This window comes from Sorex fumeus, unplaced genomic scaffold (assembly GCF_029834395.1).
Source record: "Sorex fumeus unplaced genomic scaffold, SorFum_2.1 ptg000008l, whole genome shotgun sequence".
Lineage (NCBI taxonomy): Eukaryota > Metazoa > Chordata > Mammalia > Eulipotyphla > Soricidae > Sorex > Sorex fumeus.
Window position 1 is genome coordinate 67,852,776 of NW_026606065.1, and position 15,513 is coordinate 67,868,288.

A 15,513-nucleotide genomic window follows, 5' to 3' on the forward strand; every position below is an offset into this window, starting at 1 on the left:
AAATTACCTTTCAGTTCTCCCAATTTTTTCTTAAAAATCTCTCATCTTTTATCAGGTGTTATGCAATTTATTTGCAGTGGGTTTTTAAAAGCTTTAAGTTACTGATACTAAGGGCTCATAGAATTCTTATAAATAATCACTGTAATCAGAAAAAGTAAAATATTTTTGTGAAGACTAAAATTAGTATATCTTTGTAATGGGTATAAATATTTATATTTTGACAATTAGGAAATCTAAAATTAAAGAGATTAAACTGTACATTCAAGGACACAGAGTGGTTTGCTGAACTCTTACTCATGACTTCCTCTCTCCAAAGAATTATGCTTATTACCATGTGGGGATTATTTAAAGACTGTTGAGTGTTAGTCCCTCAAAGATCATCTGGATTTTATTTTTTTAAAATAAAAAAATTTGCCTGTTGTCTGTTGCCTACAAGCTGTTCACTCTAGTCATCCTGAATAGGATTAGCAGAACACTAGATGGACAAGCATGCTAGCAGTCTGAGTTCCGCAAAGGATTCAGCACCATCAACCATATCCACACAGTAACCAAGCTCATTGAGGTTTCTCGGGAGTTCAAGATGCTGCTCTGTCTAACATTCATTGATTTAAAGTAGGCCTTTGATTCTGTTGAGACAGAAGTGGTCAACAAAGCCCTAGCCAAGTAGGGCATTCAAATTCAATGCATCAGGATCCTCCATGAGCTGTATTATGGATTCTCTACCATGCTCTCACCATTCTACAAGGAAGTGATCATCCATGTCAAGAGAGGGGTTCATCAGGGTGATACCATTTCACTGAAACTCTTCAATGTCATCCTCAAGAAGGTCATGCAATGACTGGTATGGGAAAGAATGGGAGTGAAGATAGACAGTTGGCAACTACACCACCTCCACTTCGCTGATGACATCGTTCCAATAACACCAAACATTAGTCAGGCCACACAAATGCGGGCCAACTTTGACCATTAGTGTGGAAAGGTTGGACTACAGTTGAATCTCACGAAGACAATGTTTATGAGAAATGGTCTCATTCCTGATGTTCCATTCACTCTCAATGGAATGAACATCTCGGAATGCAAAAGTTACATATACCTAGGTCGAGAAGTCAACATGATGAATGCCCTGGCACCTGAGTTGTGCTGGAGGAAGAGAGTGGCTTGGAACGCCTTCAAGAGCGTCAAAGTAATAGCTAAGAGGACAAAGAACTCCAGCTCCGGGCACATCTCTTCAATTCCACTGTTCTTCCTTCATTAACACATGTCTCAGAGACCTGGGCCCTAGGAAAACAGGATGAGAATGCTATTTGGGTCTCCCAAAGAGGAATTAAAAGGCTATGCTTGGAGTATCATGCTTCACTCAAATGAGAGAAAGAATCAGGAGTTCCAACCTCCGTCGATAATCAAGAATCAGGGATGCTGTTTCATTTGCCAAGGAGTCGAGAATCAGATAGGCTGGACACGTAGTAAGATTTGGAGACCAGCGCTGGACTAAAGCCATTACCAACTGGATTCCACGGAACATCAAAAGATCACATGGCCACTCACCTATGAGATGGTCAGACTTCTTTGTGAAGACCCTAAATGTGCGGCTTGAGGCTCTTCGTGTTCCTAGAATAAGCAGACACCTTTGGTCTACACTAGCACATAAGAGGGACGAATGGAGACATTACTGGCGCCTGCTCTAGCAAATTGATGAGTAATGTGATGTCAAGTGATTAAGTGATCAAAAAGGTGCATAATAGTGTCCAGAAAGATAGTACGAGAGGTAGTGCATTTGCTTTGTATATGGCCAATCTGGGTTCAATCTCTGGGATACCATATTGTTCCCCAAGCACTGCCAATAGTAATTCCTGAGAACAAGAGCTAGGAGTAACCCCTGAGAATTGCCAGGGCTGGCCCCAAAGGAAACCGAATAAATTGTACATATTTGATGGGCTGGCATATGGCTTACTGTTAGAGTGCTTACATTGCATGTGTGAATCCTTAATACAGCTCATGGAGGATCCTGAATGTCCTGTTTAGCTAGGGCTTTGAGGACTACTTCAGTCTCAACAGAGTCAAAGTCTTTTAACTCAATGAATGTCAGACAGAATGGCATTTTGAACTCCCAAGAAACCTCAATGAGCTTGGTTACCATGTGTATATAGTTGATAGTGCTGAATCCTTTTTGGAATCCAGTTTGCTCGCATGGTTATCCTTCATCTAGTGTTCTGCCAATCCTATTCAGGATGACTCAAGTGAACAGTTTCTAGACAACAGACAACAGGTAGATTGAGCAATGATTGCCAATGTCATGGATGTCTCCCTTGTACAGTAGTACAGTCCTGCTGGTTTTCCATTGGGACGGAATCTTGCATTCAGACAGGTAGCGTGTGAAAAGCTGAGACAGTGTATTGATGAGTACTGATGGCATATTCATCAGGTGTTTGGGTCTGGCCTTGTCTGGGCTGGGTGTTGTTCACTTGTTTACTGACAAAATGGCGTGTCAGATTTCGGAAGGAATAATGTTGGGAATGACATATCCATCCTGTGGAATTTGGTATGTGGGCAGGTAGACTTGGCTATCGAGGAGATCTGAGTAGAAGTCATGGATAATCTTCTCCAGTGCCCTTCTGGAAGATGTGATAGGTCCATCAGGACATTGGAGGGCAGTCATCTTGGTCTTGTAGTTGGTGAAGGACAGGCAGTTGTTGTGAATACTTTTCCGGCTTTTGTCTTATTAGTCAGCACTGCTGCTCTTCTCTCTTTTGCTCGAGTGGGCCCAGTAATGTCTCCATTGGAGACTTTGTTGTTACTGTGTCTGGCATATCGAATACGTCACGGGGAGCTTGCCAGGCTCTGCTGTGCGGGTGAGATACTCTCGGTAGCTTGCCGGGCTCTCCGAGAGGGGCGGAGGAATCGAACTCGGGTCGGCCATGTTGGCTGCGTGCAAGGCAAACGCCCTACCGCTGTGCTATCGCTCCATCCCTTTTTAAGGTCTTCATATACCGCTTCTCTGCACTGCTTTGTGAGCTGGGACAATAGCTTGTGGTTGCCTGAGGCTAGCTCTCAGCCATGATGGTGAATAAGCTCGAGAGTTTTTGAAGACAGGCATCTTTGTGGCTTTTTCTCCCTAGGTGTTTCCCGCACAATCATGAATGTGCTGAAACAGTTGATCGTATTCTTTGTCAATGTCTTCAACAATGGCATCTTCTCATGTTACAGCAATAGTGCCAAAGGTTGCCACTCAATGCCAATTCCAGTTGGTGGTCGTTCTGGGAGTTCTCTTCTTAAACTTTGCAACCCTTTCTTCCCACTCCGTGAAGTAGAATTTTGCATGAAGGAGACAGTCGTCTGATCCCATTTGGAATTTTGGGACAACAGCAACATCGGTCAGGCAAAACCATTGATTGAATATGATGTGGTCAGAGACTGGCCCACATCCAAAAGAACAAAAGGAACTGGTGTTGGCCTGGATGTGGCAAGAAAGGGACTCTCCTTCACTACTGGTGGGAATGCCACCTAATTCATCCCTTTTGGAAAACAGTATGGACGATTCTCAAAAAAATTAGAAAGTGAGCTCCCATTTCCCCCAGCAATACCACTCCTAGGAATATATCCCAGAGAGACAAAAAAATTACAGTCGAAATGACATCTGCATGGAAGTTCATTGCTGCACTAGTCACAATAGCCCAAATCTGGAAAAAACCCATGTGCCTGTGAAAAGATGACTGGTTAAAGAAACGTTGGTACATCTACACAATGGAGTACTATGCAGCTTTTGGAAAAGATGAATTAATGAAATTTACATACAAGTGGTACTACATGGAAAGTGCCATGCCTAGTGAAATGAGTCAGAAAGAGAGGGACAGACAGAGAAATATTGCATTCATCTGGGGAACATAAAGTAACAAAATGGGAGACTAACACCCAAGAATAGCCAACATAAGTACCAGGAGGTTCACTCCATGGCTTGGAGGCCAGCTGCACATGCTGGGGGAGAAGGCAGCTCAGACAGAGAGGGGAACACCAAGTAAAGGGTGTTGGGAGGATCCTCCCAGGATGAGAGATGCATGCTGAAAGTAAACTATAGACCGAACATGATTGCCACTCAATGCCTCTTTTGCAAACCACAGCACCCAAAAGGAGAGAGAGAACAAAAGGGAATGTTTGGATACAGGGGTGGGGTGGGATGGGGGGCTTGGTGGAACAGGAGGGATGCTGGGAGCATTGGAAGTGGGGAATTGGCACTGGTGAAGGGATGGGTACTTGATCATTGTATAACTGAAACCCACACACAAAAATTTGTAGGTTACAACTGTACCTCATGGTGTTTCACTTATAAAAATTAAAAAGAAATATGTAGTCAATTTTGTTGTGGAACTGTCTACTGTGAGACACCCATGTCTAACGCTTAGATTTGGCCTTCTGGAACTGTGAGTTACTATCAATGGTCTTGGTTGACATGATCAACTCAGTCTCTCACCCTGTTCATTCCATTCTAAGCCATGGGTCCCAATGTGGAATTCCTCAGCTGATATTCTGGGTCGTATCTTGACATTAAAATCACTGACAATGACTACAATGACCTTGTAGAAGGTGTGGTCTTCTTTATAGAACTTCTTCAGCTCCATGTAGAACTTCTCAATTTATTCTTCATTGTAATTGGATGTTGGTACATAGATAATTAAGATAGAAACTGCCAGCAGTGAGCCACATCTATTCAAGTGTAATCATCCAATTCGGGTTGTTAGGCATTCAAATGAATCAATGCTCATGGCCAAATTCATGTTGACAAGGACACCAATGCCACTGATGCCTCTTTTGTCGCATGTTCTGAGGAACAGTTCTTCCCCATTGTCAAAAAATGCCATGATGTGATTGATGCCTTCTCATCTCAGTCAGACCAATGATGTCATACTTGATCTTCTGCTCTTGCATCATCAGGTCCTCGATGGATGCTTCGGATGCCAGCATACATGCATTGAAAGTACAGACAGTCATTTTAGTCATTCTCTGTTTTGGCAACCTAGTTCTGCCCTGAGATTTTATCAGCCTCTCCTTCCTCATCCTCCTAATAGTGCCATATTGGGGGCTCATTTAAGGGTCAGGGGAATGAGACCCATTGTATTTACTGTTTTTGGCATATCAAAAATTGGTATCACCATATAACTTTTTAAAAGAATTAATTGGTTTTTTGTGGACGCAGCTATTAACATTGAAAAAAAAAACCTTCAGAAAAAATTCCAATTAATAAATGTAGAAGGAAATAAGAATGAGTAATTTAGTAGTAGATAAATTCACAATAATTATTGCTATAAATCTGAAAGTTAAAATTAGTGGATACAGGATGGGCAATACCTCAGAAGGTGGAGCACATCCCTATATATAGTGGGCTCAATTTTATCCCTTGAACCACTTATTCCTCAGCCGATATTGAGTGTGGCCCAGTTGACTCCCAGCATTTCAATCCAAACAACACTATTTCTTTGTACACTGTAACATCAGGCCTACCCTGTAGGCTGAATACTTATGTGAAACAGCACCTACAAATTTCCTAAGAACTGTTGGGGAGACCATATATAAACTATAATGAGGGTCCCAAGAGAAAGAGAGAGTGCAGGAGGTAAGACACTGCTTTGCTTGTGACTGCTTCTGCAATGATTCTAGTTTAATCCTTGATGCTGCCCATAGTTATCCAAGCACCAGAAACCATAAAGAACAGAACTAGGAGTCAGTTTTGAGCTCTGCTGAGTGTGGCCCCTATAAGCAAAACTAATTTAAAATGTATATCATTAGCAAATATAAGTATGAGAGGTTTCCTTGCATAGTTTTGAATTAAGTGATTAACACTTCAGAAAAAGAGAATAGCTTTACAGTAAAGAAGATTGGTAGATAGACATTCACCAAGCTGCCAAATAGTTACCAGTTGCAAGATCACTTAATCACTTAATCCCCATTATTCATCGATTTACTCGAGCAGGTGCCAGCAAAGTCTCCATTCATCCCAGTTGCGTGCTATCGTAGCCCAATGGTATCTGTTCATTCTAGGAACATGCAGAGACTCAAACCGATCATTCAGGGTCTTGACGAAGAAGTCTGACCATCTTGTAGGTGGGTGTCCACATGATCTTCTGATGTCCCGTGGAATCCAATCAGTAATGGCTCTAGTCCAGCGGTTGTCTGTAAACCTCATTATGTGTCCAGCCCATCTGATTTTTGATGTCTTGGCAAATGAGACAGCGTCCCTGATTCTTGAGCGTTGATGAAGATCAGAACTCCGAATTCTATCTCTCATTTGAGTGAATCGTGATATTCCAAGCATAGCTCTTTCGATTCCTCTTTGAGAGACCCGAATAGCGTTCTCATCCTGTTTTCGTAGGGTCCAGGTCTCTGAGACATATGTTAATGCAGGAAGAACAGTGGAATCAAAGAGATGTGCTTGTAGCTGGAGGTTCTTTGTCCTTTTAGTTATTTCTTCAATGCTCTTGAAGGCATTCCAAGCTGCTCTCTTCCTCCTGCGAAACTCAGGTGCCAGGTCATTCATCATGTTGATTTCTCGACCTAGGTATATATAACTGTTGCATTCGGAAATGGTGGTTCCGTTGAGAGCGAATGGAGCGTCAGGAACAAGGCTGTTTCTCATAAACATTGTTTTCGTAAGATTCAGCTATAGTCCGACCTTTCCACATTCACGGTCAAAGTCGTTCAGCATTTGTGCCACTTGGTTGATGTTTGGTGTTATTAGAACGATGTCATCAGCAAAGCGGAGGTGGTGTAGTTGCCGACCATCTATCTTCACTCCCATGCTTTCCCATTCCAGTCGTCGCATGATGTTCTTGAGGGTGGCACTGAAGAGTTTTGGTGAAATGGTATCACCCTGCCGAACCCCTCTCTTGATATGGATGATTACTTCTTTGTACAATGGTGAGATCTTGGTAGTGAATCTGCAATAGAGCTCACGAAGGATCGTGATGTATTGAGTTTGTACGCCCTGATTGGCTAGGGCTTCCATGACCGCTTCCGTCTCAACAGAATCAAAGGCCTTCTTTAAATCAATGAACGTTAGACAGAGCGGCATCTTGAACTCCCAAGAAACCTCAATGAGCTTAGTAATCGTGTGGATATGGTCGATGGTACTGAATCCTTTTCGGAATCCAGCTTGTTCACATGGTTGTCCTTCATCTACTGTTCTGCTAATCCTATTCAGGATGACTCGAGTGAACAGTTTGTAGACAACAGACAATAGGCAGATTGGGGGATAGTTGCCAATGTCGTGGATGTCTCCCTTCTTGTACAGTAGTACAGTCCTGCTGGTTTTCCATTTGGATGGAACCTTGCATTCATACAGGTAGCGTGTGAAGAGCCGAGCCAATGTATTGACGAGTACTGATGGTAAGTTCTTCAGGTGTTCAGGTCTGATCTTGTCTGGGCCAGGTGCTCTTTGTTTCTTTACCGATGAGATGGCATGTTGGATTTCGGAAGGGAGAACATTGGGAACGACATATCCATCATGTGGTATGTGGTATGTGGGCAAGAGGACGTGGCTATTAAAGAGATCTGAGTAGAAGTCATGAATAATCTTCTCTATTGCCCTTCTGGAAGATGTGATAGATCCATCCCGATGTCGGAGGGCAGTCATCTTGGTTTTGTAGTTGGTGAAGGACAGGCGGGCATTACGAATGCTTTTCCCAGCTTCTGCCACATCTACTAGTACTACTGCTCTCCTGTTTTTGAAGTCATCCTTGATGGCTTCTCTGCACTGTTTTGCCAGTTCCGATGTTCGCTTGTGGTTGCCTGAGGCATGTGCCAAGCCACGTTGGCGAATAAGTTCAAGAGTGTTCGAAGAAAGGCGGTTTTTTGTGGTTATCTCTCTCTTGGCATTCCTCGCACAATCATGGAGGTGCTGAATCATTCAATCATGTTCCTCATCAATGTTGTCAATGACGGCATCTTCCCATGTTGCCGCAACAGAGCCAAAGAGCTCCCAGTTGGTGGTGGTTCTGGGAGTCCTCTTCTTAAACCTTGCATTCTTTTCTCCTCGTTCTGTGAGGTAGAATTTTGCACGAAGAAGGTGGTTGTCTGATCCCGTTTGGAATTTTGGGACAACAGCAACATCGATTAAGCAAAACTGCTGATTGAATATGATGTGGTCTATTTCATTGCGGAACCGTCCATCGGGAGACTCCCATGTCCAACGTTTAGATTCAGCCTTTTGGAACTGTGAGTTACCATGGAAGATTTTAGTTGACATGATGAACTCAGACAGTCTGTCACCCTGTTCTTCCATTCTAGGCCATGGGTCCCGATGTGGAGTTCATCAACTGATCTTCTTGGTCCTATCTTGGCATTAAAATCACCGACAATGATCTTGTAGAAGGTGTGATATTCTTTATAGATCTTCTCCAGCTCTATGTAGAACTTCTCAGTTTCTCTTTCACCATAATTGGATGTATGTGCATAGACAACAAAGATAGAAACTGCCGGTAGTGAGCCACATCTATTCAAGTGTAATCGTCCGATTCAGGTTGTTAGGCATTCGAATGAATCAATGCTTGTGGTTAAGTTTGTGTTGACAAGGACACCGACACCACCGACGCCTCTTTTATCACATGTTCCAAGGAACAGTTCTTCTCCAGTGTCAAAAACGGCATGATGTGATTGATGTCTTCTCGTTTCGGTCAGACCAATGATGTCATACTTGATCTTTCACGCTTGTACCATAAGGTCTTCAATGGATGCAGCAGATGCCAGCGTACGAGCATTAAAAGTACAGACAATCATTTTTGTTTTTCTTCATTTTGGCAGCCTATTTCTGCCTTGGTATTTTATCAGCCTTTCCTTCCATATCCTTCTCGACTCTGCCATATTCAGGGTTAGGGAAATGAGATCCATTTATTACTGGATTTGGCATACAATTTGATCTATTTGGCATAGACCACAGATAGCTTGCCAGGCTCTGCCGTGCGGGTGGGATATTTAAAGGTACCCTGAAAACTTGGAGAAAAGTAAATAGTTTTTTTTTTAATTTATTTTTTATAATCCTGGGAGCTTGTTGTGATAATCTCTGGATCCTGGTCGTTGTTGGGGTTACATGTCAGTTGGAGGGTGTAACTGTCTAGCTACTGACAGGTCCAGTCCCAAACCGTGCAGGCTTGGAGATCTCAGCCCCGGGTCCCACACACCTGGGTTCCTCTGCCAGTTCTGTTATGCCTGAGGCTTATCCAAGTGTGTGGAGAGTGGCCTCAGTATGGCCTTGGCTGGGGCCTGGACGTCTTCAGCTGTTGGGCCCTGGCGAGGATAGTCAGGCACAGGGTAGGAAACTCTGCCTTGTGCTCTCCTGGGAGCTTGTTTTGATAATCAAAGTTGTGATAATCAAAGTTGCAAGATATCAATAGAAATAATCCCTGATAAGATATATTGAGCAGAATACATCACTTCTGTAACATTCTTTAAAAAATACATGACTTTGTTATGGTTATCAAAAACATACTGAAGGACCCCTAAAAAATACCCTGGGAGCATTCTTCAAAAAAGATAAGATAATGAAAGATAAGAGACACTGAGGAATGTACCAGAGAGATAGTTCAGCACATACCTTGCATTCTGAGAACCCTAGTTTGAACCTTAGAACCATTTTGTCCCCTGAACAGAGATGAGTATGATTCTAGTGACCCCTGAACACTGCCAGGGGGACTGTGGTAACTCCAAGCACAGTGGGGCCCAAGCAGCACCTCGTCCTTGCACTGAACTGCATGCCTCATAGGCTGAACATTGCAGAGAAGGGTCTTTCACCCCCTCTGCTTCCACCTAAGAAAAGACTGGAATCATTACAGACTGGTCAAGAATAATTACCATTTGGATGAAAAAGACCTTGCATCTAAGAAAAAGAAACCATTAGATCTGCAGAGAGAGTACAGGGCTTAAAGTACCTGCCTTGCATGTGGCTCACTGGAGTTTAATCCTCAACATCACATTTTGTCCCCTGACCACCACTAGGAGTTGATCCCTAGGCACAGAGGCAGGAGTAAGCATGTTGGGTGTAGTCACAAACAAAATCAAAACAAAAAAGAAAAGCAAAAATGAATATTAATGGATACTGGTAAAATTCTAACTACATGAAATTTAGTTTACAGTATTGTAAGAATGGCAATTTTCTTGCTTTGAGAATTATGTTTATGTGAGGGGCTAATGTTATAGGAAGGAGGTTAGGAATATTTGAGAAATCTCTGTGCATTTTTTGCAAATTTTCCATAAATATAAAATCAACTGAAAATCAGAACTTAAAAGAAAACAATTTCTGTGAGTGTAATATATAAAAAAGACTGAGAACATCTGGCTTAAAATGTAACAAAGTCTCAAAAATGATAGTTATTACCAAACTAGCTGAATGTCATGCACGACCAATCAATTTTTCCATTACAGAAACATGTTTCATTTTTATGTTTGTCTAACCTGGATTTATCTTTTCAGATAATTGTTAAATATATTCAAATATAGCAGGGTATTGAAAACATATAAATTGGAGAGGGGAACTCTGCATGATTCCACTTTGGTAATTGTGTGTTTTTCCTGATAAGACAGGGAAACGAGAAACATTTTCCACTTCCATGTCAAACTTTCCACATTAAGAAAGTCAATGACCTTCAGCCTGACACAATCACTTTAAAACTGGAGTGCACTTCTTCTTTGCTAATTTTACAACTTTTGATGAATAGGATCAAACACTTTTAAAAGTTCGATTCTTCGAAGTGGGGCGGGGTGGGGGGAGTGAACAATAGTATCTGTTAGTCATTGAATATTTTCTAAAACAGAACAGTTATCTTGATTTGATTAGCAAGGAAGGAAGGAAGAGGACTTAAGAAGGAAATTTTTGTTCATTTTCCATACCTAAACATAGAAATAGGTTGCTTCTCTTAGTAGAAAATGTTTAATAAAGCATAAATATTGTTATCCACAATTTATTTTCAACAAGATAGTTTAGGGAGAAAGGAGCCTTGAGTAGCTTTTTTTTCTCCATTGGTAATGTTCCTAAATAATTACGCTTATAGACAATATGCCATATTAGTTAATTTAGGATAATCTCTGTCACTGTCCTCTCATTGTTCATTGAGTCGGCCCAGTAACATTCTGAGACTTGTTACTGTGTTTGGTATATAAAATATGTCACAGGTAGCTTGCCAGTCTTTGCCATGTGGGCAAGATACTCTTGTTAGCTTGCAGGGCTCTCTGAGAGGGGTAGAAGAATCGAACTCAGGTCGGCCATGTTGGCCGGGTGCAAGGAAAGCTCCCTACCGGCCGTGCTAATGCTGCAGCACATTTAGGATAATATGTTTACTAAATTTTATGAAATTTTTAAGTTAGCACTCCTTCCTAAAAGATTTCCAGATGATGGATGAGTTGATTGTGCATTAAAATGAAGGAAATTTAAAACATTTCAATAGAAAATATTCAGTTCTTCATTCCTTGCAATTGATGAATATAATTTTTAGAAGCTAGAGGCTCTGAAGTAAGTAGATATGAACAAGATATGATTATTGCATAGGTTGCCTAATGCCTTTATTTTCCTTTATTTTCTCTCTCCTCATCTTCAAGTGGTAACAATAATAGTGATTTTGACATAGACTTGATAGAAGGAATATTAAGAGACAATGTTTTTTTTTCCCTTAAATGCCTAATATGGTATATGATTGCTGGTAAGTACTAAGTAGGTAGATGTTTCACAAGGATGAATGTTTTAGAAGGGGAAAAAAACTTATCAGCTATAGTGAAACCTTAGGTAGAAACTTGCACTGCTATCTCTCTATTACTCAGATAGAATATTTTTGGCTTGTTTTATGACATTTAATAGGAGTTGATCATTTCTTAATAAATGAATAAAATTGAGTTTCTACAGATACCCTTATCTCTTCTGATCAAACATAACGATCATGTAGACCTGAAAAAAACACGTACTTTTGAGGTCAGATAGTCAGCTTCTCTTTGGAAATCTCTGAAAATCTGACTATTGCTAGACAAAATGATAGAGCTGGCTTGACTGGTCTCACTTTATAAATTATTGCACACCTCACAGACCAGGGTCATAACTCAAAGGGCTGGAGTGCATGCTTTATGTGTGAGAGGTCGAAGTTGATTTTGGCACTGCATGGTCCCCTGAGCACTGCCAGAATCAAGTCCTGATCACCAAGCCAGAAGTAACCGTTGGGCATTTCCAGGTGTGACCCAAAAAATCAATCACCCAAACAAAAACAAATAGACCTTCAGCACTACTCAAAAAATCGCTTTCTCAGTAACTTTGCTTCTCAGCAAGGTTTTAGTTTAATTTTTTTTCTTTTCACACCTCCCACCCTTTTTTCTTAGCTAAGTACCTTATTTCATTTTTTTTATTCAGAAAACAGAAAACATAGAATAAAAATTCCATCTGCCCATAACTAAATCTAGAAAACTAAGTTCATTTGCCCCCATCTCTGCTATCTTCCAACCTGCTACTAGGAAGACTCTGCACCACTGCTCTGAATTTCATCTCCTGACATTCCAAAATATATCCAAGATCCAAGATCAGTCTTTCCTTATTTCCTTTATTATTTTAATTTTCATGCCTTTAGTGATTTTCATTGCTTTCTTCAAAATGTGCTGTTCCATGGATTTGACATTTCTTTCAGTTCTACTCTTCTTCATTGCTAATGTGAACTATTAAATCTTTTTTTTTAACTTTCCACTTGTTTATCATCTTACTTAAACTGAATTTAACTTCACCATTCTGTTCAAGAGATGGATTCTACTCAGGAAAATATATTAGCAAAGTTATCTTACCTGAGATCCAGATAGTCTTTAGAGCAATCGGTAAATGAGAGTTTGATTTCTAATTTAGACTCTTTGTTGTATCTTGAGAGAAGAAAAAGGTGAGGTGGTTTACTAATGCTTTCAAACACGCATGCTTTTATTAATTGTCTAAGAATCTTATAAAATAGACAAGGATTGGAGATTGTGACAAAATAATATAGAGGAAAGGTTTTCAGAATGACTGTGGCTATTTGTTTTCAATAAATGCAGAGTATGTTGATTTTGACCTCAGTGGCTTACACAGTTAAATGTGGCTGAAATCTCAAAAGCAAAGACAATTTTGGGTAGATGAGGGTTTGGTTTTGCACAGGTTTAATGGACAAGCTGGGGTGGCAGATGCTGACCTGAGCCAGACAGGTACAGTTTCTATCTAAATGGCATAGCCATTGTGTGCATTAGATTACATGGGAAATAATCTTTCATCCTAATTAAGATTTCCCTCAAAACAAGCCGAGCTTTAACATATGGAGTGAAAGTAATTGGAGTTGAAAAACTCAAGAAATCGAGAGAGAATGTGTCAGATGGCAGACAAAAATGGAGAAAAGGACCCTAAGTCAAAATAACAGCTTGCAAGTTTGGTGGAGATTTTCTACAGAAGAAAGTCAAGGAATGCTTCACATAATTTTAAATTATTTACATAAAAATAATAAGACGGTTTTAAGGCAATATCAGTACTTAACATTTGTTGAGTATTTGGAAATTTTATTCAAACGTTGTGTCTAAGAGGGAAAAGAAAAAAGTGCCTGTCATAGAGGCAGACTGAAGGAGGGAAACTGGGGACACTGGTGGCAAGAAGTGAACACTGGTGAATGGGTTGATGTTGGAACATTGTGCACCCGAGACTTGATCATAAATAATTCTGTAGTTCATGATGTCTTAACAAAATGAAAAAATAATCTATTACATTTCCCCAAATTTAATGAGTGCTACTGGCTCGACTTCCAGTGCACGTCTTGTATAGTCACCTGTCCCAATTGCCATTGCTTCAACCTGTTCCCAGGTATCATTGTCTTTTACCTGGGTACTGCAATAGTTCCTTGTCTCCTTCACATACTCGTTCCTCTAGAGTCCATTCTTCTACATAGCTGTCAGAATGACCTTTTACAAATGTAAATCAAATCATACCACTCTTCAGCTTAAAATCCTACAGTGGTTCCCATAGCAATTAAGTGAAAATCTGTATTACTTACTGTGATCCACAATGACCCTATGCAATCTAGTCCCAAACATCCATTATCAGCTTTCCTCCTGACAATAGTGCTTCAGATACAATCTCAGACCATTTTCCTTTTAGAAATTTTGCAAGTTTTATTCATTTTTCTTTGGAATACTTTCTCTTCCTTACCTTCCTTTTCCTATGTTCTTCCATTCACATTTTTCCTCAAAGGTAATCTCAAAGAGGCCGTTCCCTGTATTTAAAGCAGTAGCTGACATTACCCTCTCATTGTGTTGCCTTCTAATTCATAAACTTGTTCTTTTTTATTTTTAAGTTTCTTTGTTGAATTATTGTGAGATTGATCCTTACAAAGCTGTTCATGATTAGATTTTATGAACATTATTCCAACACCCCTTAACTGGTGTATTATCTCCAACACCAGTGTTTCTAGGTTCCCTTCCATCACCCCCCCCACCCCCCACCCCCTGCCTGTCTCTACATCAGGTGCTTTTATTCTCTCTCTCTCTCTCTCTCTCTCTCTCTCTCTCTCTCTCTCTCTCTTTTTCTCTCTCCTTTTGGGAATTGTGGTTTGCAATGTTGATACTGAAAGGTTATTAAGAATATCCCTTTACCTACTTTTAACCCTCAGATCTTGTCCAGTATTATCACGGTCATGGTCACGGTCCTATCGTTATTCATCGATTTGCTTGAGCCTGCCCAGTAACATCTCCATCGTGAGACTTATTGTTTCTGTGTTTGGCATTTGAATATGTCATGGGTAGTTTGCCAGGCTTTGGCGTGCAGGTGAGATACTCTCAGTAGCTTGCCGGGCATTATAATTCCCAGCTATTATCGTCATACTGCTCTCTTCTCTATTTTATTTACCCTCAGCCCCACACACATTTGTCGTTAGTTCCAACCATTGACCAGTCCTCCTAACCTCTGTTTTCCCTGGCCATGGATATTAGTCTTCTAAATTCATGAGCTTGTTTTATGCTTTCTATAATGCCATTTACTCTCTAGCTATATATTGTTCATGTTTTTGTTTGTCTTGTCCCACAAGATTCCAAGCAGTATGCAGACAAAGTCTTTGGTTTATACTTGTGGCCCTATAATTTAACCCCATGCCTGACATCAATGAGGGTCTTTCATTTTGGTTACTAAACAACTCTCCTTTAAATAAGAAACTCACCTACTTGTGTTTTGCTTTGTTCAGCTTAGACTCTGACTCTACAAATTACATTTCTTGTTTTGACGGAAGCTCTCTGAGACTGTTATACTGGCTTGACTGAGGAAACTGCAAAGCTCAGGAAGGAAAAAACTTCCTCCTCATGTTTCTGTTGCTCCTATGACATCAGCCCAGCATTTCCTCACCTTGATATGGGCTGTTAATTCATCAGTAATTGACTTGAAAATACAGATCTTTCACACTGTCAGAACCAGCCTCATCAGTCTCTAACAGACACAAACACCAACGCAACTGCAGTAGGTTTTTCAAAAGATGAAATTCCAGATCCTTGGGGGCTTTTTTCTAA